The 21,909-nt window shown below is 40.9% G+C and overlaps 1 protein-coding gene across 1 annotated transcript in view; it reads right to left on the minus strand.

The window, feature by feature from the left end:
- GPRIN1 (G protein regulated inducer of neurite outgrowth 1) overlaps nt 1-21,909 on the minus strand; it is a 111,879-nt gene that overhangs the window by 63,093 nt on the left and 26,877 nt on the right. The gene's annotated exons all lie outside the window — the stretch shown is intronic.

Below are 21,909 nucleotides of genomic sequence, written 5' to 3' on the forward strand. Positions count from 1 at the left end.
AAAAAAAGTCAGTAGAGTCCAAAAAATAGATTTTTAATGGCATGGCTCACTGCTTTATTAAAATAATAAGGGGTATTGAGGCGGAACAGTCAAGGTAGTAGAGCCTCATTCAACCCTTTAGTGAACAAATGGTCAACATGTTTCTCGCCACGAAGGCAATTCGTCAGGACCAAAAATAAACAGTGCTCATATAATTGCAGGGGATCCCTCAGTGATCAGAGGGATCCAGTATACGACCTGGTGTGTGTCGTATGGTAATCCTTCGTCAGGACCCTTTCCAGAACCGTATTCTTACTAGTGAAGCTCCCTCGCGCTGACCTGGTGGGGCCAGAACTCGGTGTGAGACACCTGATTGTTCTTGGCAGAGGGCGTCTAGGCACCTACCCCTCCCACTTCGGATGATACCGCAGGACAGCCGGTGGAGCATTACAAGTCTGTCAAATAAATAAATAAATAAATACTACCTGCTGCCTTCATACTGTGGTGAAAACTTTATAGATAGCCCATTTTCTGAAGCAAAACAAGCACATATACATAGGTTAGTACCTTCTGCACACAGTCTTCTATGTTAGGTAGAAATTATTAAGCATGGGCTGAAAATTCGTTCCGCTCGCGGAATTTGCGGATTTTCCGCGACTTCGCGATCGGCGAATCTCACGAAGTCGCTGTAAAATCCGCGAATCCGCGAGCGGGACGAATTTTCAGCCAAGCACTTACAGGGTTACAGCAGCAGGTGCAAAAGTTGAAGCTAATTTTTTGTAACCTTTTACAAAAGGGTTACAAAGAAATTAACTTCAACTTGGGCACCTGTTGCTGTAAACCTGTAAGTGCTTCCTGGCGCCTCGTTGCCTACTTGCAACTATTCTCTGACCCTGCTCTGACCCTTGAAGCAGGGTCAGAGAATACTTACAAGTAGGCAATGAGGCGCCTGTCACGAAAATTAAACCTCAACAGGAAGCACTGACAGATATAAAAACAAGCATTTGCAATGCAATAGGTCTCGCATTAGGAAAGTTTGAGCTATTGGTCTTGTAAATGACAATTTTTTTTATTTATGTGTTGGTTTTGAAAATAGCTAAATTAATAGCTTTGTCATTTACAATGCCAATAGTTATAACTTTCGCAAATGTGACACAAATAGCATTTGTAATGCAACATGTTTTGTATTTACGTGACTTAGATGTATTGATATTACAAATTACAATGGCTTTTAATTTTTTTAAATAATTAATACTTAAATAAAAGTGATTTTTATTTATAATGGCAACAGCTTAAACTTTTGTGAATAACTTTTGTAAAGATTATGTTCAGTGTATTTTATTGTGACGAAAATCCAAGAACAGAAGTGAAATATTGACATATTTTTGTGACATTTGTAATAAAGCTTGAAACATTGAGAGAACATATTTGAACCAGTTGTTGTTGAATGGTTGCGCAGATTGATGCTGCGGTGGCGCTGAGTGGTGCTGTGGTGGTGCTGAGTGGTGCTGTGGTGATGCTGAGTGGTGCTGTGGTGGTGCTGAGTGATACTGGGATGGTGCTGAGTGATGCTGGGGTGGTGCTGTGGTGGTGCTGAGTGATGCTGTGGTGGTGCTGAGTGATGCTGTGGTGGTGCTGAGGGATGCTGTGGTGGTGCTGAGTGATGCTGTGGTGGCGCTGAGTGGTGCTGTGGCGGTGCTGAGTGGTGCTGAGTGATAATGTGGTGGTGCTGAGTGATGCTGTGGTGGCGCTGAGTGATGCTGTGGTGGCGCTGAGTGGTGCTGTGGTGGTGCTAAGTGGTGCTGTGGTGGTGCTGTGGTGGTGCTGAGTGATGCTGTGGTGGTGCTGAGTGATGCTGTGATGCTGTGATGGTGCTGAGTGATGCTGTGGTGGTGCTGAGTGATGCTGTGGTGGCACTGAGTGGTGCTGTGGTGGCACTGAGTGGTGCTGCTGTGGCAGTGCTGAGTGGTGCTGTGGCTGTGCTGAGTGGTGCTGTGGTGGTGCTGAGTGATGCTGTGGTGGTGCTGAGTGGTGCTGTGGTGCTGCTGAGTGGTGCTGGGGTGGTGCTGAGTGATAATGTGGTGGTGCTGAGTGATGCTGGGGTAGCGCTGAGTGATGATGTGGTGATGCAGAGGGCAGAAAGGCACAAAAAGCAGTCTAACAAGGGGCAGAAGGGCAGAAAAACAAGGGAAAAACGAGTCTAACAGAGGGCAGAAGGGCACAAAAAATGAGTCTAACAGGGCAGAAGGGCAGAAAAACAAGGAAAAACGAGTCTAACAGAGGGCAGAAGGGCACAAAAAACGAGTCTAACAGGGGGCAGAAAGGCACAAAAATGAGTCTAACAGAGGGCAGAAGGGCACAAAAAACAAGTCTAACAGGGGGCAGAATGAATCCCGCCCTGCGTGTTTGTCCACGAAGATGCCACCGTTTTGTGCAATACCTCTACTCAACTGGAGTACTTTCTACTGTATAACCAGTAAGTGCTCCCTCGTTGGCTAAATGTATAGGGGCGGATTTACAATAACTGGCGCATCCCCAGGGATGCGCCAGTTATTGTGCACCGCACAATGCGGCGCACCATGTGGCAAAAATGGCACAGATGCGTCACGCATCTGTGCCGTAAAAGCAGCACATTGCTGGAGCTGCGTCGCAAGCGCAACACGGCTCCAGCAATGCTCTGGGGGGCCCTATCTCCCCAATGCTGCGTCAAGCCTTGCGCCTGCTTAAAGAAGGCGCAGGGTTTTGACGCAGCATTGGCCTAAAAGTGACTGAGTGAAATCTTGTAGATTTCACTCAGCCACTTTTAGGAGGCCTTCCTGCGCAGGAACACCCTCCCCTGCGCCGGAACTCCTCCTGATGGCGCAGGGCTTTACAACGTGACGCATCTCTCAGATGCGTCATGTTGTTAATACCCAGCACCATGGCACATCTTTTGTGCTGCCGCTGCATCACAAAAGCGACGCAACTGCGGCGCAAAAGAGGCGCAAGCGGCTTGTAAATCTGCCCCATAGGTCTTTTACTACACTGCATCTGCGTAAAGGGCCACAAGATGTGTCTCCAATGACCATGTGTGCCTGTGCCTGTGTTACAGGCACACATGGTCACTGGAGACACATCTTCTGGCCCTTTACGCAGCTGCAGTGTAATAAAAGCACTATACATTTACCCAATGAGGGAGCACTTACTGGATTAGCCAGTAGAAAGTACCTCAGGGCAAATCGCAAAAACATCCGCGATTTCGTGGGAAATTTCACGAATTCGCAGATTTTTTTTGCGATTTCGCGGGGAAATTGTGAATTCGCGGAACGCGAATTCGCAAATTTCACCCATGCTTAGAAATGATCATGCAGAGACAATTCTGTCTAATAACTCAAGGCTGCTCACCATACTTAGTATGTAGCACATAGAACCTTTGCCCTGCTGTAAACTTTTTCTGCAGTCCCAAAATCTTGTGTAGAACATAATGAACACTAGCCAACTGTCACCTGGTCACAGAGTTACTAGTCAAAACAAAAATTTATAATGTGTTCAATACTTCTACACACCTATGGTGCATTAGAAGCACATGCGTTTTGTAACACTTATACCGATTATCTGAACACAGGCTGTACAAAATTAGGTAGAAAAATAATATGGTAGTTACCTGACAGTATGTAAACTGTAAAACAAACTTACACACTGATTTGATGATGTCATCAGTGATGTCACCAGTGATGTAATCAATGATGTCATTTGAAATGTCATCAGTGATGACATAAATAATGTCATAGAACATGTCATGAGCAGTGTCATGTGTTAGGTCCTAAGCAGTGCATGGCGGGGCGCAAGTTATAGTTAGCCCTACTAAGAATAACTGGGGAATTTCTGTGTTTATTTTAGTTCAACACTTTTATGTTGTTACTGATAAATCCACCTAACTATAACGTCACTTTAACCTTTAGTTTTCTCAGTGAATATATATATATATATGTATATATACATATACATATATATATATATATATATATATATATTCACTGAAAAAACCATAGGTTATAGACCATATATAGTTAGGAATTCGCATTTACAAAACCTTATTTTACTCACACAAAACCATTGAAATTCCATATATAGTTAGTTGCACTAACTATATATCGCGCACCCGCAATCCACTGCTGATGATGTCACATATTACATCATTCATGACATGGTCAGTGACATCACTGATGACATCACTGATGACATCTCAAATGACATCACTGATGACATCTCAAATGACATCACTGATGACATCACTGATGACATCTCATTTGACATTACTGATCACATCACTAATGATATCATTCATGTGATAATACGATGAACCTCTTCAGACTCTAATATAACCTTAGATACAATCAGTGTAAACAGACACTCACAGACTGTCACTCATCCATGGAGTTACTCACACACCTAGTCAGTCATGCAAAGAATCAATCACACCTCCATTTCCTCAACTATACAGTTATACAAACTTTACTTATTCAAACATATACTAACACATATTTACTCTCTTATACAATCCCTGATACAAGTTCACAATGATCCATACAGCCACTCACACATTCACTGGCTCTTATGCACAGTTATTTATATATGTCAACTCTCACATGTACTGTGTTTTACATATGTACTTACTTTGACATGTAGCACTGAGATATCCATTCACTCACCAATACACTCATGCACACAGTCAACCGCCCATACAGCTGTTTCCACATGCACTTTTGAAACCATACATCTAGTGAATCAACTGCTCACACATCTATGCACAGAGTCATACACCTCCCAGCCACCCACACACACACTCAGTCTCCCATACAAATACTTGGGCAACCAATCAATAACCCATATAGTTACTCATATAGCTACTTATCAACACATGCAACAGTTTACAGAACAACAGACATAATGATGCACAAATTAAGACAGTTTAGTCACTAACCCATGCACTCAGTGAGACACATTTAATCACTCTCATACAGTCAGTCATGCACCTACTAAATCCTTCATCCAGACACTTATACATCCACTCATTCTTCAATATGTAAGACATATTTTAACTTTACAGAAACATACAGTCACTGGATGTTGTCATCAGTGATGTCATCAGTGATGTCATTTGAGATGTCATCAGTGATGTCATCAGTGATGTCACTGACCATGTCATGAATGATGTAATATGTGACATCATCAGCAGTGGATTGCGGGTGCGCGATATATAGTTAGTGCAACTAACTATATATGGAATTTCAATGGTTTTGTGTGAGTAAAATAAGGTTTTGTAAATGCGAATTCCTAACTATATATGGTCTATAACCTATGGTTTTTTCAGTGAATTTTCAAGGTTTTGTAAATGCTAATTCCTAACTATATATGGTCTATAACCTATGGTTTTTTCAGTGAATTTTCAAGGTTTTGTAAATGCTAATTCCTAACTATATATGGTCTATAGCCTATGGTTTTTTCAGTGAATATATATATATATATACATACATATATAAACATATATCATCTGTATATCTATATAAATACAAACATAAATGCATGCATACATATACTTATATGCATACAGATGCATGTTATTTACATGAAAGTTGAAAAAACACTAATAAAAGCAAAGCTAAAAAGCCACCTCATTACAAACAGAATGGCTTTAACTTAAACGAGGGCGAGATCTATTGCATTTTCAATGCTTGTTTACTTTGGTTCCATCAAGAAGGCATTCAGATGTGTCACACATTTGCCATAAATTCTGAATGTTAGCACTCTAGTTGCACATTAGATCACTGTAGTAAAGCTACTGCTCACCAGGGACGTCTGCTGCTGGTATTCAAAGTGCATGTTTCAGTCTGCATGTCACAATTGTTTTAATGAAATAGAAGAGGATTTGAGAAGTCACTCAAAATGATCCCTAATTTTTCTTTCTGAAGCACTAATCATACTTTCTATGGCAAAATTAACCCCCTCATGTTGTTCCTTTTTAAATTGAGTGTTTTCAGACTTACCACTTCATTCCAATCAAGATGGCTTCTGGTGTGCCATACTTTTGTCATAAGTAAGACTGTTAGCGCTCTAGTTGTTCTTTAGAACACTCTGGGACATTCTGTCATTGGGCTATACTTGGGGTACATCTGGGTGATATTTGGGCTACATTTAGGCTCTTTTGTCTCTGGTGGCCATCTTGGGAGACTGTATGTCAGAATTTTTTAATGAAATTGAAGAGGGTTTGAGAAGTCACTCAAAATGTGCCCTAATTTTTCTTTCTGCAGCACTAATCATAATTCATATGGCAAAATATACCCCCTCATTTTGTTCCTTTTTAAATTAAATGTTTTAAGAGTTACCACTTTATTCCAATCAAGATGGCTTCAGGTGTGCCATACCTTTGTAATAAGTAGGACTGTTAGCGCTCTAGTTGTTCTTTAGAACACTCTGGGACATTCTGTCATTGGGCTATACTTGGGCTACATCTGGGTGATATTTGGGCTACATTTGGGCTCTTTTGTCTCTGGTGGCCATTTTGGGAGACTGCATGTCAGAATTTTTTAATGAAATAGAAGAGGATTTGAAAAGTCACTCAAAATGTGCCCTAATTTTTCTTTCTGCAGCACTAATAATACCTTCTATTGCATAATATACCCCCTCATTTTGTTCCTTTTTAAATTAAATGTTTTAAGAGTTACCACTTTATTCCCATCACGATGGCTCCAGGTGTGCTATACCTTTGTAATAAGTAGGACTGTTAGCGCTCTAGTTGTTCTTTAGAACACTCTGGGACATTCTGTCATTGGGCTATACTTGGGCTACATCTGGGTGATATTTGGGCTACATTTGGGCTCTTTTGTCTCTGGTGGCCATTTTGGGAGACTGCATGTCAGAATGTTTTAATGAAATAGAAAAGGATTTGAGAAGTCACTCAAAATGTGCCCTAATTTTTCATTCTGCAGCACTAATCATACTTTCTATGGCAAAATATACCCCCTCATGTTGTTTCTTTTTAAATTAAATGTTTTAAGAGTTACCACTTTATTCCAATCAAGATGGCTTCAGGTGTGCCATACCTTTGTAATAAGTAGGACTGTTAGCGCTCTAGTTGTTCTTTAGAACACTCTGGGACATTCTGTCATTGGGCTATACTTGGGCTACATCTGGGTGATATTTGGGCTACATTTGGGCTCTTTTGTCTCTGGTGGCCATTTTGGGAGACTGCATGTCAGAATGTTTTAATGAAATAGAAAAGGATTTGAGAAGTCACTCAAAATGTGCCCTAATTTTTCATTCTGCAGCACTAATCATACTTTCTATGGCAAAATATACCCCCTCATGTTGTTTCTTTTTAAATTAAATGTTTTAAGAGTTACCACTTTATTCCAATCAAGATGACTTCAGGTGTGCCATACCTTTGTAATAAGTAGGACTGTTAGCGCTCTAGTTGTTCTTTAGAACACTCTAGGAGGCTGCAGTAGAACACAAAGGAATCAACTGACAGTCTCTGTCCTTGTTGGATGTACATGTTTTACTGAGAATCTCAGACTTCATTTTCACATGACTGAGAAAGATAATGTGAATTTATAGAAAATATGCTTTCAGTTTAGCTTATAGATCCAAACCACTGTGGGAAAATCATGAGATATTAGTTTTCTTTCAAACAATATTCATGATATCACAGCAGAAGGTTTTTTCACATGGTAAAATCACCTTAGAACCCACCACAATTCCTAAAACGAGTATGGTACCATCAACAAATGATTTATAATGTAACTAAAGTCCTAAAACCCTCTATTAACTACAATGCTTTTTAATGAGGTGCTATCATGTATATTGGTCCCAAGATGGCTGCCAACACTTCTTGGATGAAGTGCTGACAGCCAATCAGATCAGATGTGTGGTTAGGCTCCGCCCAGATATATATCTTTTTTTGAACCTAAATTACTCAAAATCCACTGGAGCACATATATTGAGACCTAGCAAAGGCACATCGGGCTAACAGTCCCTACAATTTTGCCAAGTTTCGTGCAAATCCATTCAGCCGTTCGAGCTAAAAGTGAGGCCAACCGCCCTATGGAAATTAACATGGGAAAAACGCGTTTTGGGACCCCCCTTTTTTCTCGGCCCCCCCTTGATGAAACCCCCCCAAATTGTCAGGGGCTGCTCAGAAACAAAATGTTCCATTTTCCTGAAGATTTCAGCCAATTCCGTCCACAAACGCCAAAGTTATTAGACATAGAATTTTCAAAAATCCCATAGAGAAAAAATCCTAACTATATATACCTACTGGCGACCGCCAGTAGGTAATATATATATATATATATATATCCAAAACTTTGCAGGAGCACCCTATTCGAGGGCGGCCTCAGGGAGCAAACAATGTTCACGTGAAAGCGTGGCAGCATGCTGGCAGGCGGCTTGATTAGGCATACATCAACAAAATCTGTGGCCAGTGGCATGATGAATGGACTCCTGAAAGCGCTGTTCAAATGCGCACTTAAAGTTGAAACACCTGCCGAGATGGGCCATTTGAACTTGCGCGCTCACTGTAGCAAGACTTGAGGCCGCCCTCGAATAGGGTGCTCCTGCAAAGTTTTGGATAGTGAAACGGCCGGTCCCGGTCGTGAGGAGCGGTCCATCACCCTGTGAGCCTCGCCAGGCACCTATGATGGAGTTTGGGGTCGAGGAGGGAGCGGGACAGGCGCTGCTGCAGGGCGGTGTCTGCCCCATCACGATGGCAGTATAGAAGCAGGGCAGGTGTCGGGCTGATGCCCCCATCAAACCCACTGGGGAGTTATTTTATGAAATTGGGACATTTGAACTTGCGCGCTCACTGTAGCAAGACTTTGCGCACTACAACATCCAGGATGCCGGGCTCCGCCCATCTCGGCAGGTGTTTCAACTTTAAGTGCGCATTTGAACAGCGCTTTCAGGAGTCCATTCATCATGCCACTGGGGAAGAGAGTTCACACTCTCGAAATGCGTCTGGCCACAGATTTTGTTGATGTATGCCTCATCAAGCCGCCTGCCAGCATGCTGCCACGCTTTCACGTGAACATTGTTTGCTCCCTGAGGCCGCCCTCGAATAGGGTGCTCCTGGAAAGGTTTGGATATATATGTATATATATATATAGATATATATACATATATATATATCCTTATGTGTATATATATATATATATAATGTGATTTTTATAGTAGTAACTTAAATAAATGAGACAAAAATATACATTTTTCATAATTGTTACATTGTGTGTGTATATATATATATATATATATAAATATACACATACATATGTGTTTACATGAGTATATATAGTATTACATATTAGTGAGATTTATTTAATTAACATTATATTAATGGTATATAGTAAAATATTAAAAATATACAACTTTAAACTATATAATATTAAGAAACAATATATTTGTATGTTTTTTAATGCTATTAGTATGAAACAATACTTTTTTCAATATTTTTTCAATATTTTTGTACTCACCATTATAAAGATAGGAAGTCGATATTTGTGTAAACAATATTTTGACACAATATTATTGATTCCAATATTATGTCAGTGATCCCATTTTACACTGGCCCACAGTTCGTATGATGTATACTTGGAGCTGTTGCAATTATGCGATTCTGGAGTTGCGTTGTTTTCTGCTAAGTATCAATTTACTTTAGTTGCCATATAATCCACCATCTGCTGCATATTTGGCAGAATTCAGCAAAAAAACTCTATTTAATTGTTACAAAAAAAAGTGCTGTGTACAGGGATTTACTTTGCAAAAGTGAACTATTCCCTTTTTGTTGGTAATTACAGAATTAATGCGTTAAACTGGTTCTCATCGTGCCTCTGGCTGATTCAGCTTTAATACCTCCAAATCTCATACCTCATATCCCGACACCTATGGCATGCTAGCCACACCACAAGCCATGCCTGTCCATGATTTGAATACCCAAATTTTGATTTTATTTCCAAGTTGTCTGGTGGTGTCCTGTAATTGAGGGATTCTGGAGCCAGATCGGTGGTGCCCTCTTGTGAGTCCTCGGGAGCAGTACCACTGTGACACCCAGGATCGCTCTAATAGTAAGTACTGCAGGACTTGGGGCGGCAACAGCAGTGGCTCCTCGGTTAGGATGATGGTGCATCTCCCCACTGGTCTCTCAGCAGTACAAACATGAAACATTAAATGATAATAAAATGTTATTATCATTTTATTTTTCATCACATAAAGCCAAGTCTAGGGTGTGAAGGGGCCAGCAGCAGGGAGAGGTGTGATGGGCACGGTAAGTGTGCGTTTCGGTTTGTCTGGCTGTCTTAGCACAGCCAAACCGAAATGATCTCTTAGATTTCTCCAACCCGAGCTGTGTTGGACAGCCGGGTGGAGAACAGTCACAGTCTCCCAGGCCCTGACTGAGCATCAAACCAGCCCACTCAGGCCAATCCCAGAGCTTCTCTCATGCTGGGTAATAGTACTACCCAGCGTCTGGATTGGCATAGGGGAGTCTGGGAGCCTGTGCACCAAGCCATGGGTGGCTGGGAGTTGACAGGAGCAGAAGAGCACTAAGGCAGCAGCCGGCAGGTAAGCACTTTTATTTATTTTTTGTGTTTTTCTCCTCTGTGCTTCTCCAACACTTTTCTTTAACAGCAGCAGCTACTGGGGAAAGGAGATTAGTGGGAATGGCCACCCTTTTAGGAAAAATGGACATAGCACATGCTTGGAATAACCTGCACCACCCTACCCCCCGTCCTAGCGTCATGGCGCAGGGGAGTAGATTAATGCAGTAAACAAGAGGAGCCTATCTTTATGGCCGGGGGATACCGCAGAAACATTCCAGGATCTGGGGCAAATGGTGGGGGTATTACAGACTGGATCTCACCACTGCAAATGTTTCACGAAGCTTCGTTTTGATGCTTAAATAGCACAGCAACTGTCTTGTCCAGTGTCGTGGCAATATAAGTTGTAATTTGTTTGTGATGATTATACAAGAAAACCCAATTAAATGGATTATTGAAAACAACTGGTGCTAATGAGGTGAAACTTATGTGCTGACAGTATTAATATCTATTAAGGTGTAAGTAAGTATGTAGGTGGTATTTGCATACCATGAACCTGATCAGAAGACAGCAGAGCACTGTATAGAGGTCACGGCAAAAATAAATTCAAAGTGTGATTGGAGGGGTAGGTGGTTTCTAAGAGTGAAAGTGAACTGGTAATGCATCCCGATGTAGTGTATTTTTAAAGTGATATGTCTTCAGCTCTTTCCTCAATTGGAGAAGAAATAGGATGTTGATGATGGATAGAGGTATGTTGTTTCTGATCCTGAATGCAGAGATGGAGATGGCCTGTTGTGTTGTTTTTACTTTTACGCATTACTCCGTTTCAGTCTGATGATGTCCTAGCTGCGTAAGAGCTTCATTTGCAGCCAGATAGACAGAAGTGCTGAAAGTGCTGGCTTCGTCCAAACTGGGGTGGTGAGCAAAATTAAGATGGATTAAATCCAGATTCTTGTGACTGGGGGTGAATGTTTGCATTATCCAGCATTACATCCATCAATTGTTTCTTTGGCTTTGTAGATGGTGCCCCTGGATTTGAGGATACCGTGGGCCTGTAAGCAGCTGTGACAAAATGCAGAACTATTACTGCCATAGAATGTCTACACTATGCTGCTTAATTTGCTTTTTATGCTGTAAACCTGTGACATAATTGGGTCAACCCTGACACATAATTGGTTCCTACAATGCCACATAATTCCAGTGGTCCAGTCCATGTTACATCCCAATCCATATGGTCTATACTTTCAATGCTGTCCATACAAGGAGTCTTACCTTTTGCATGCTGGTCCATATGAACACATGTAATGCCCATCATAGTCCCAACTGACAACTTTTTACACTGTCCTTTGTGGCAATTTTATTACATTGTTTATACTCGCACTACTGTTCTAACTTTCCATATTGCTACTACTAGCCCCAGTCCAATCTGTCCATATTCTCAATTCTGTAGTGTCCATCAGTCCATACTATTGGCAAGCCAATAATGTGCAGCAGTCGAGTCTATACTACCCACTAACCAGTACTTTTGAACTGTCTGAACTGTTACTCATAACTTTGAGCCCATATTGACCCTCACTCTATACTATCCACTCTCCATATTTTCTATGTGGTCCACTGGGTTAAACTAGTTCAAATCACTATAAATATCTGGGCTGTCTCTCTGAATGGTCCACTCTGGCAATTGCTGCCATACTGTCAACCACTCTGCATCTTTGATGGTCATTATATTAACAATTGAATACTGACTGTAGATCACGGCAACCACCATTTCACCATATGCCATAATGTGCAAAATGACCGTCAATATATTTACCAAGATCAGTACATTGTCTGATATAAATCACCTGACCTCAAGGCCCATTAGAACAGAAGTACCTATGTCAGACAACGAAGCAGCCATGCTAGCCTCCTCGTATGACACTCCCTCCTCGGACACTCCTAAATCCAAAATCCAAGTGATCACAGGCCTCGGGAAAGACCTTCCCTGCACAAAACCCCGAGACGGCCTGTCTTCACTGCCATACCTAGGGCGACCAAAGAAAGAACTCCCAGCAATCAAGAGCTTTTCACCAACTGCTTACTGATCAACTGCAGATCGGCCTCACTTCACGCAACAGAACTAGCTGAGGCTATCCTCTCACAGAACATTGACATTGCATTCCTTACGGAGACCTGGCTGAATAAGATCTCCCCTCCTTGCCTAGACATGCTGGTACCACCTGGTTTCTCCCTCATCACCAAAGACAGGATATATCAGCGAGGAGGAGGGGTTGTTATTATCCACAAAGATAGTTTGGTCATCTCGGAAACCACCTCTTTCGATTAAGGCTCATTTGAATGTCTCTCCTCCGGATCACTAAAAGAATATCGATGACAAAAATATAGACTTACCAAAATATCGAGTAAAAAATATAGAATGCAAAAATATCGACTCCCTATCTCCAAACAAGTAAGTACAAAAATATCGAATGAAAAATATTGTGAAAAATATAGTTAGTCAAAATATCGATTTTTAAAAAAATGTTTTAAAAGTAATTGAAAATTAATGAAATAAATATAATTAACTTAAACATACTTAAATAACCTTAAAATTAATAAATAATTAATGTAACTTAAAAAACAAAACAATTACATTTAATATATATATATATATATACATATATATGTATATATATATATATATATATATATATAAAAATAATATTAATACAAATTATACAATATTTTTACCGTAGGATAGCGACAGGGTTAAATTCACTATTCCCACTCCAGTGAGTGCAACAGTAGGGAAAGCGTTGGATGCGGCAGGGTAAAAATGACTATTCCCACTCCAGAGAGGGCAACAGTAGGGAAAGTGTTGGATAGCGTAGGGGTAAAAATTACTATTCCCACTCCGAAGAGTGCAACAGTAGAGAAAGCGTTGGATAGCATAGGGGTAAAAATTACTATTCCCACTCCAGTGAGTGCAACAGAAGGGAAAGCGTTGGATAGCGTAGGCATAAAGTTTACTTTTACCACTCCAGTGAGTGCAACAGTAGGGAAAGCATTGGATAGCGGGAGGGGAAAAATTACTATTCCCACTCCAGAGAGTGCAACAGTAGGGAAAGCGTTGGATAACCTAGAGGTAAAAATTACTATTCCCACTCCAATGAGTGCAACAGTAGGGAAAGCGTTGGATAGCGGGAGGGTAAAAATTACTATTCCCACTCCAAAGAGTACAATTGTAGGGAAAGCGTTGGATAGCGCAGTAGTAAAAATTACTATTCCCACTCCACTGAGTGCAACAGTAGGGAAACTGTTGGATAGCGTAGGAGTAAAAATTACTATTTCCACTCCAGAGAGTGCAACATTAGGGAAAGCGTTGGATTGCGTAGAGGTAAAAATTACTATTCCCACTCCAGTGAGTGCAACAGTAGGGAAAGCGTTGGATAGCGTGGGGGTAAAAATTACTATTCCCACTCCAGAGAGGGCAACAGTAGGGAAAGCATTGGCTAGCATAGGCATACAATTTACTATTCCCACTCCAGTGAGTGCAACAGTAGGGAAAGCATTGGATAGCGTAGAGGTAAAATTACTATTCCCTCTCCAGTGAGTGCAACAGTAGGGAAAGCGTTGGATAGCGGGAGAGTAAAAATTACTATTCCCACTCCAGAGAGTGCACCAGTAGGAAAAGTGTTGGATAGCGTAAGGGGTAAAAATGACTATTCCCACTCCAGTGAGTGCAACAGTAGGGAAAGTGTTGGATAGCGTAGGGGTAAAAGTTACTGTTCCCACTCCAGAGAGTGCAACAGTAGGGAAAGCGTTGGATAGCATAGGCATAACATTTACTATTACCACTCCAGTGAGTGCAACAGTAGGGAAAGCATTGGATAGGGGGAGGGTAAAATTACTATTCCCACTCCAGAGAGTACAACAGTAGGGAAAGCGTTGGATAGTGTAGAGGTTAAAATGACTGTTCCCACTCCAGAGAGTGCAACAGTAGGGAAAACGTTGGATTGCGTAGGGGTAAAAATTACTATTCCCACTCCAATGAGTGCAACAGTAGGGAAAGCGTTGGATAGCAAGAGGGTAAAAATTACTATTCCCACTCCAGAGAGTGCAACAGTAGGGAAACCGTTAGATAGCGTAGGGGTAAAAATTACTAATCACACTCCAGAGAGTGCAACAGTAGGGAAAGTAAATACTTCATATATGAATAAAAATAAATTAAATATTAATACCAATTACAAATTAATTAAAAGTAATTAACAGTTTTATATAATATAATAATTAATCAATTAAAAATACAATAAAAATTAATGAAACATAATTACCTATTAATACAAATCATTTACCAATTAACAATTAATTAATTAACAATTAAAAATTACAACAAAACAAAACCAATAAATAAAAATATTTAATTACAATTAAATTACTTCACACCCTATTCCCCTACAAACCCACAACCCACAACAGGAAATAAATTAATAAAATTAACATCATTATCAATTAATTAAAATTAATTACCAATTATATTTTAATGAATTACCAATTAAAAATGTACATATCAATTAATTCAAAATAAATACCAATAAATAAATAAAAAAATGTAATTAATTATAATTAAATTACTTCCCACCCTATTCCCCTATAAACCCACAACCTGCTACAGAAAATAAATTAATAAAATGAACATAGTTATCAATTAATCAATTAATTAAAATTAATTACCAATTATATTTTAATAATTACCAATTAATAATTAATTCAAAATAAATACCAATAAATAAATTAACATATTTAATTAATTATAATTAAAATACTTCCCACCCTATTCCCATATAAACCCACAACCCGCTACAGAATTACATTATGCAAAAATTAAATACCATAAAATCAATGAATTAAAATAAATTATAAAATAAATATACACTTTTCACAAATATACTAACATAAAAAACACTTAAAAAATTGGATATTATGTTAATTTACTAACCTCAAATTCGATATTTTTGTTGTCTATATTCTGTCCATTCAATATTTTTGTTGTCTATATTCTGTCCATTCGATATTTTGTCCATTCTATATTTTGAATTCGATATTAATGCTATTCTATTCCATATTTTTGTAGCCTATATTATGTCCAGTCGATATTGTGTCCATTCTATATTTTTAATTTGATATTAATGTAAATCGATATTAAAAACTCCTCCATCACCAAGACCAAAGATAGCGGTTCTTTACTGTGCCACCTGCTCTATCACCCTCCAGGCAGAAACGCCGCATTTGGAGAACAATTATCCGACCTGATAGCGCAAGGGGCACTCGGTGATACCAATAATTTAATTCTCGGTGATCTGAATCTATGGTGGAACGAGACAAACAATCCTCTAATCCAATCACTATCCAGTCTCCTCTGTGATAACAATCTTATACAATACTGTACAGAGGAGACACATTACAAAGGAGCCACACTGGATGCCATCATTGCGCAAAAGAACTCAATCACGGTCAACCACATACTTCCCGTCGACAGGTCCAAACACCACTTAATCCTATTTCATATTAATCACCCCACTCTCTCCCAACAACCCCCACAAGACCCTCCCAAATGGATGAGAAACCTCTCCCAAGTACCCCTGGATACCCTGGAAGATCAGATAAGTTCACTTTTCCCAGACAACAAAGTCCACGTCTCCACCAATGACCTCATTGACCAGTACAATTCCGAGCTAGTGTCCTTACTCGACAAATCAGCTCCACTAAAGCTCAAAAGGAGCAGAACCATTCCATCCAGAACATGGTTCAACTTGGACCTCATCTCAGAAAGGAGAAACTTAAGAGCCAAAGAAAGAAAGTGGAGAAACAACCCGACCGCCATCCTTCGCGATCAACTGAAATCAGCCTGTTTGAAGTACAACAACCACATCATAAACAAGAAATCCAGCATCTTCCGCGAGGCACTGCACAGTGCCAAAAATAGACCGAAGGAGCTCTGTAGCATCATCAGACAACAAACCACCAAGCCAGCGTCCTCGTCTGTACAGGCGTCCAAAGAACTCTGTGACAACTTCGCTCACTTCTTCAACGACAAGCTCATAAAAATTGAACTATCATTAGCCACCAACAAATCACACCCCATAAAGAGCATCATGGCTGTACCTCATACTCTCTCTCCTTTCTCTTCGCCCACCCCCTGGCTTAGCTTTCGCCCCGTTCAAGAAATGGGGATAATCTCGATGATCTCCACCTCCAAACCATCAGTGCATGTCTCAGACCTCATTCCTCCCCTAATAATCAAAAAAAGTAAACACGCTTTTGCACCGTTAAGGGGCAAAATCATAAATAGCTCTTAAAAAATGGAGTGGTTCCTGATTGCCTTAAAATGGGGCAAGTCACCCCCTGCTGAAAAAACCCAGTCTGGAGTCGACAGATCTGAACAATTTCAGACCTGTATCAAACCTACCCTTGCTCTCAAAAACACTCGAACAATGCGCACTTCACCAACTAACATAGGACCTGGACAACATCAACCTATTGGACCCCCACCAGCCTGGTTTCAGAAAAGGGAGCAGCACAGAACTGTGATTCTGAACATCATGGATGATATACATGGATCACTAGACTCTGACAAATGCTGCCTCCTCTTTCTCCTTGACCTCTCAGCAACATTTGATACGGTGAACCACAAACTCCTCATCGGGGCTCTTCAAGAAAGAGCTGGTCTTGGCGAGGTAGTTCTCAAGTGGTTTTCCTCCTTTATACACAATCGCACGCAAAAAATCAAAATCAAGAACTTCACCTCCGAAACGCAGCAAGTCAACAAGGGCCTCCCCCAAGGATCGGTGCTCTCTCCACAACTCTTTAACATCTACATGGAACCACTCTCCAAACTACTCAGAAAAGCCAACATCCGCTTCCACCTTTACGCGGACGATACGCAGATCTATCTGGAAACTACCTCTCTCAAAGACATCCAAAGACTAAACGATGTCCTGAAAGAAGTTCAAGAATGGCTGACAAACAGTCACCTGAAACTTAATCCAGACATGACAGAGACACTCCTCATCTCAAACAAGGAGGACAACCCACAAATCGCCGAATGGTTAAAGGCTATTGATGCGCTCAAAGGGAATCTTACTCTAGCAGACTCTGTAAAATCTCTAGGCATCACCTTAGACCCAAAACTGAACATGATGAAACACATTAAGAACTCGGCCAAAAGTGCATTCCTGAACCTTAGACTTCTGAACAACATCAAACCCTACATTCCAACAAAGAATCTCAAACTGGTCACACAATCTCTGGTACTATCAAGACTGGACTATGAGAACGCAGTCCTAACAGGAATTCCTAAATCGCACCTGGCACTGATCAAAACAACATTACATGCGGCAGCCAGAATGATCACAGGCATCAAAAAATCGGTTTCATATCTCCTCTGCACTCAAAGAACTCAAATGGCTTCCAGTAGAAATGAGAAGTAACTTCAGAACGGCCTGCCTAACCAACAAAGCCCTCCATACAGGCAAACCCGAATACCTGTCAAAAAAACTCAAAAAAGCAGGTCAATCCAGAAATCTGAGAAGCTCTAACTCCCTCCTACTCATCCCACCTAAAACTAGAAGGAAAAGAACAGCGGACTGCTCTTTCACTGGAAACGCCCCCAAAATTTGGGATTCCATCCCCCCGCACATCGGAACCATACCTTCATTTGTGGAATTCAAAAGTCAACTCAAATCCCTGTTGCTTAACCGTTCCCTTGGTTATGGACAACACGGGACAGACAGCAACCATAGAGATATGTGACCCCTAAGAATCTTGAAACCAAAGAAGCTTTTCATGACAATTACGCCGCTCTATACTATGTCACTCGCTTATTGTTATATCGCTCACATGTCCTGTTTCTGTTGATTATATGCTATGCTCCTACTGTAAAGCGCTCTGATACCTTTGGGTCTTGACAGCGCTATAGAAAACTCCTTAAATAAAATAAAAAATAAATAAATAAATACTCTAAATAGTATTCACCAGCCTACTCCACCACCCAATCTCCACCAGTCCATACTGCCTAATCTCTCCACCCTACACCAGTCCGTATACTGCAGAAACAAATCCTACCTGTGCTGTAGGTCCACACTGGCTGTGCTAGCTATAGGGCTATAGAGGTCCCTAGGTCATATTTCTACAGAATTCCCTGACCCAGAAGTGCTGTGCCACCAGTGCTGCCCTCCAGTTGATTGTCAAACTCCTTCCCAGCACCCCACACTAACTTTGCCACGTAGACTGGCTGCAGTCCACGTTATCCACCAGTACATAACTAACTCAGGCTTTTTATGTTAGCAAAACTGTTAATAATCCCATTCTCTTCATATGTACATACTTCTCATCACTGTATATTATCAGTATATATTATCAGTATTGTCTACCAGCCCATATTGTCAACAACCAATACTGTACTCCTCGCTCTGCTATACGTACTCTGGGCCGTAATGCCAACACTTGCTAAAGTATCTACCAGGCCATTCTGTTGACATGGCATGTACCATTCTTTCTCTTGATGCCTCCAATAAGAACAAACGTTTTCATACTGCCTTTGCTGCCAGTGTAGTCAATTTATGTCTATCACCGCATTAGTTATATCACCTTTATCTACGCGGTACACAAAGGGAGCTCATAAATAGGGCTCAACTGGCCACCAGGTCACAATGATCACACCGTGAAACTGAACATATTCCTTCTATTCATATTCCCCATTGGGCCATGCTGCCAAAAATGTAACACTTTCCAAGACTTTGAGACCTTGAAAGACTGCATGTAAGAAGTAGAAATGCAAACCGAAATTGACTTAAAGAAAAGAGGCAAAGAAAGAGGTTTGGTTGCTAGGTACTTGTCAGAACATGCGGCCAATGGAAATTCTTTCTTTGCAGTTTGGCCTCCATACTACATATGCAAATAAAGTTTAAAAAAATGTGACAGATCTAGGACTCAGAAGTATACTTTGGTGGTTGTATTAGCTCGGTGGTCCAAACTGGTCTTTCTGCATGCGCCAGTTGTAACAGGTTCTACCTTTATAAACAAAATCCATCACCAGGGCACAGGAGACTCCTTAATTTCACATTGGACTACGCCATCTCTCTTTATGGACCTCTCCCTTGATTTCAAACTGACAGCAGCAGATTCAGAACACCGTAGCTCATCTACTGCAGAAGACCAGCAATAACAATAGTATTAAAGTGGGCATTAAGTCAAGGCACTAGCTCCTGATGGAGAAACAAATTGTGTTCAAATTGCTTTGCCTGACATATAAATGTATTCAAGGGCAGCATATTTTGCAGCGAAGATATTGCCTTACATCCAGAAAGGTCATACAAACTAGGACTCCTAGAGCTGTTGAATACGTTCTTTGATGCAAAGGGGATCGTATACTTTTGATTCTTGGTCTCAAGTAATGGAACTCTTTGCCTTTAGGCTTCAGAATATATCTTCCCCCTTACTTTCAGGAAAGTTCCTACAACCTGCTGGCTGTTCCTAAAATGACTTCCCTATGTGGGAGATCTGAGAGTATTTTGCTGAGCATCCAAGATAAATGTTTTATTATTAGGAGCCTGGGAGCCGAAAGGTTATTCAATTTGTGCTTTCCACATTCTAAAGAAAATAAATAAATGTGGTCCAAACTAACCATGATGTTCATTAGGTATTTCTGATGAATCTGTCCACTGGTCCGCATTTCGCACCATGACTTAGGGCCTGATTTACGGCTTGGCAGATCTGGACCCGCCTTCACTTTTTCAACGGTTTCACCGCCCGCCTACTTGTCAGTCCACCCGATTTATTTAGATGTTAGCGAGTGCATGGTCCAAAGACTGCCCGATTGCCACCGACTCTGCCAGGAGTTTTCACCAGCATCATAGGCAGAAGTGGCTATCGGTGGAAGTCCAGCAAAGATTATTGGCGGGCCAATCACGATGCGCCTTTCCGTTGAGGAAACTGTGGCAGGGATACTTCCCACTTTAAGGTGGTGGAATCGAAGGAAATGAGGTAGAAACATACCTTTTTTCTGTTTCCCACTTCTGTCTTAAACCGCATTGTGCAGGTCCGTCCTTTGCTGCTACTACGTGATCACAACGCTAATCAGCCCCAATAAAGATTGCTGTATCCTGGTGCACTGTAAAGTCATAATTTACTATGCTTTTAATACTACTACAATTGAAAATATAATGAAAAATGTGTTGTAGAATGCACCATTTCCCCCCACATTTTCTTGGGGGTAGAACCCTCCCAAACCCCTTGCAGTGGTCAGCTTCGATTGCTCGCTATGCAGCGTATGGGGGCTGGTCTGTTAAAATTTGCCAGTGCTTCTTGCGGGTTCCCGGTCCGGACCCTCTTCCTTACTGGAAGCCTGGGGATTTGTTGGGTATGTTTGGAAAATGACTCAAATTTCCTATGTCCTAACGGAAATCGGGCTGCATAATTTTGTATGCACTATGTTAATCGAAAGATTTACCCCGGCAATCTCAAATAAACAGAATTGCAAAAGTGAAGGCAATTGTACACAAGAGCAGTCAGTATCAAGACTTTGTGGGTAAAGGTAAGACATGGAAAAACCATTCAAAATGAAAAATGTAGAAGCAGCTCTTTGATACTGTTGACATTTGTACTTCATTTGACTGGTTACAGTCCATTAAGACTCACAAATTCTTCATTATATTTATAGGAGTGGAAGAGAAGGGTATGCTCCTCTGCAACTAGCCCATAGGGTTCTACCACACTTGTTCTGGGAATCAACAGCATTTCTGACTTTGATGGACTCAGGTTGAGCCATATTGCTTTCACCCATCACCTCGCCCAATTATCAACCCCAGGACCTGACCCACCTCTGAATACATCCCACCTAATGTCTAACAATATCTAGAATTGTCGTCATAATTGAAGAAGTCTTACTGTAATCAATTTTTTGCAAGGCAAGGGTCCAATTGGGAGCAGTAGCCTTGCTATTTGTAATGAGTGTCTCACACTCATCTCAGAACAATTCCCCAACTTCTAACTTCAACACATAGTCATTCCACCAAGAAAACAAAGACAAGAAGGACTCCCTCTTTGGACTATGAAGGCCAGGTGGAGCTGTTTGGAAAATGAATATAACGCAGGCGTTGAGACTGGCCTCTGGCTTTTAGTGGTGCTGTTGAAGCCCTTTAAGAGAAAGGTACTGTCTATGATGGTCCAAAAAAGAGAGTACATCTCCCTTATAAGCATACCCCTCACTGTGCTTTAACGAGCATACCCCTCACTGTCCTTGTTCCTCCCTGTGTGTGTTCAACATTGTCAATCCAGAGTTCCTGCACTTTGTATGTCAGATAATTGAGTGAAGCAATACAGG

Source organism: Lissotriton vulgaris, chromosome 7 (assembly GCF_964263255.1).
Source record: "Lissotriton vulgaris chromosome 7, aLisVul1.2, whole genome shotgun sequence".
Classification (NCBI taxonomy): Eukaryota; Metazoa; Chordata; class Amphibia; order Caudata; family Salamandridae; genus Lissotriton; species Lissotriton vulgaris.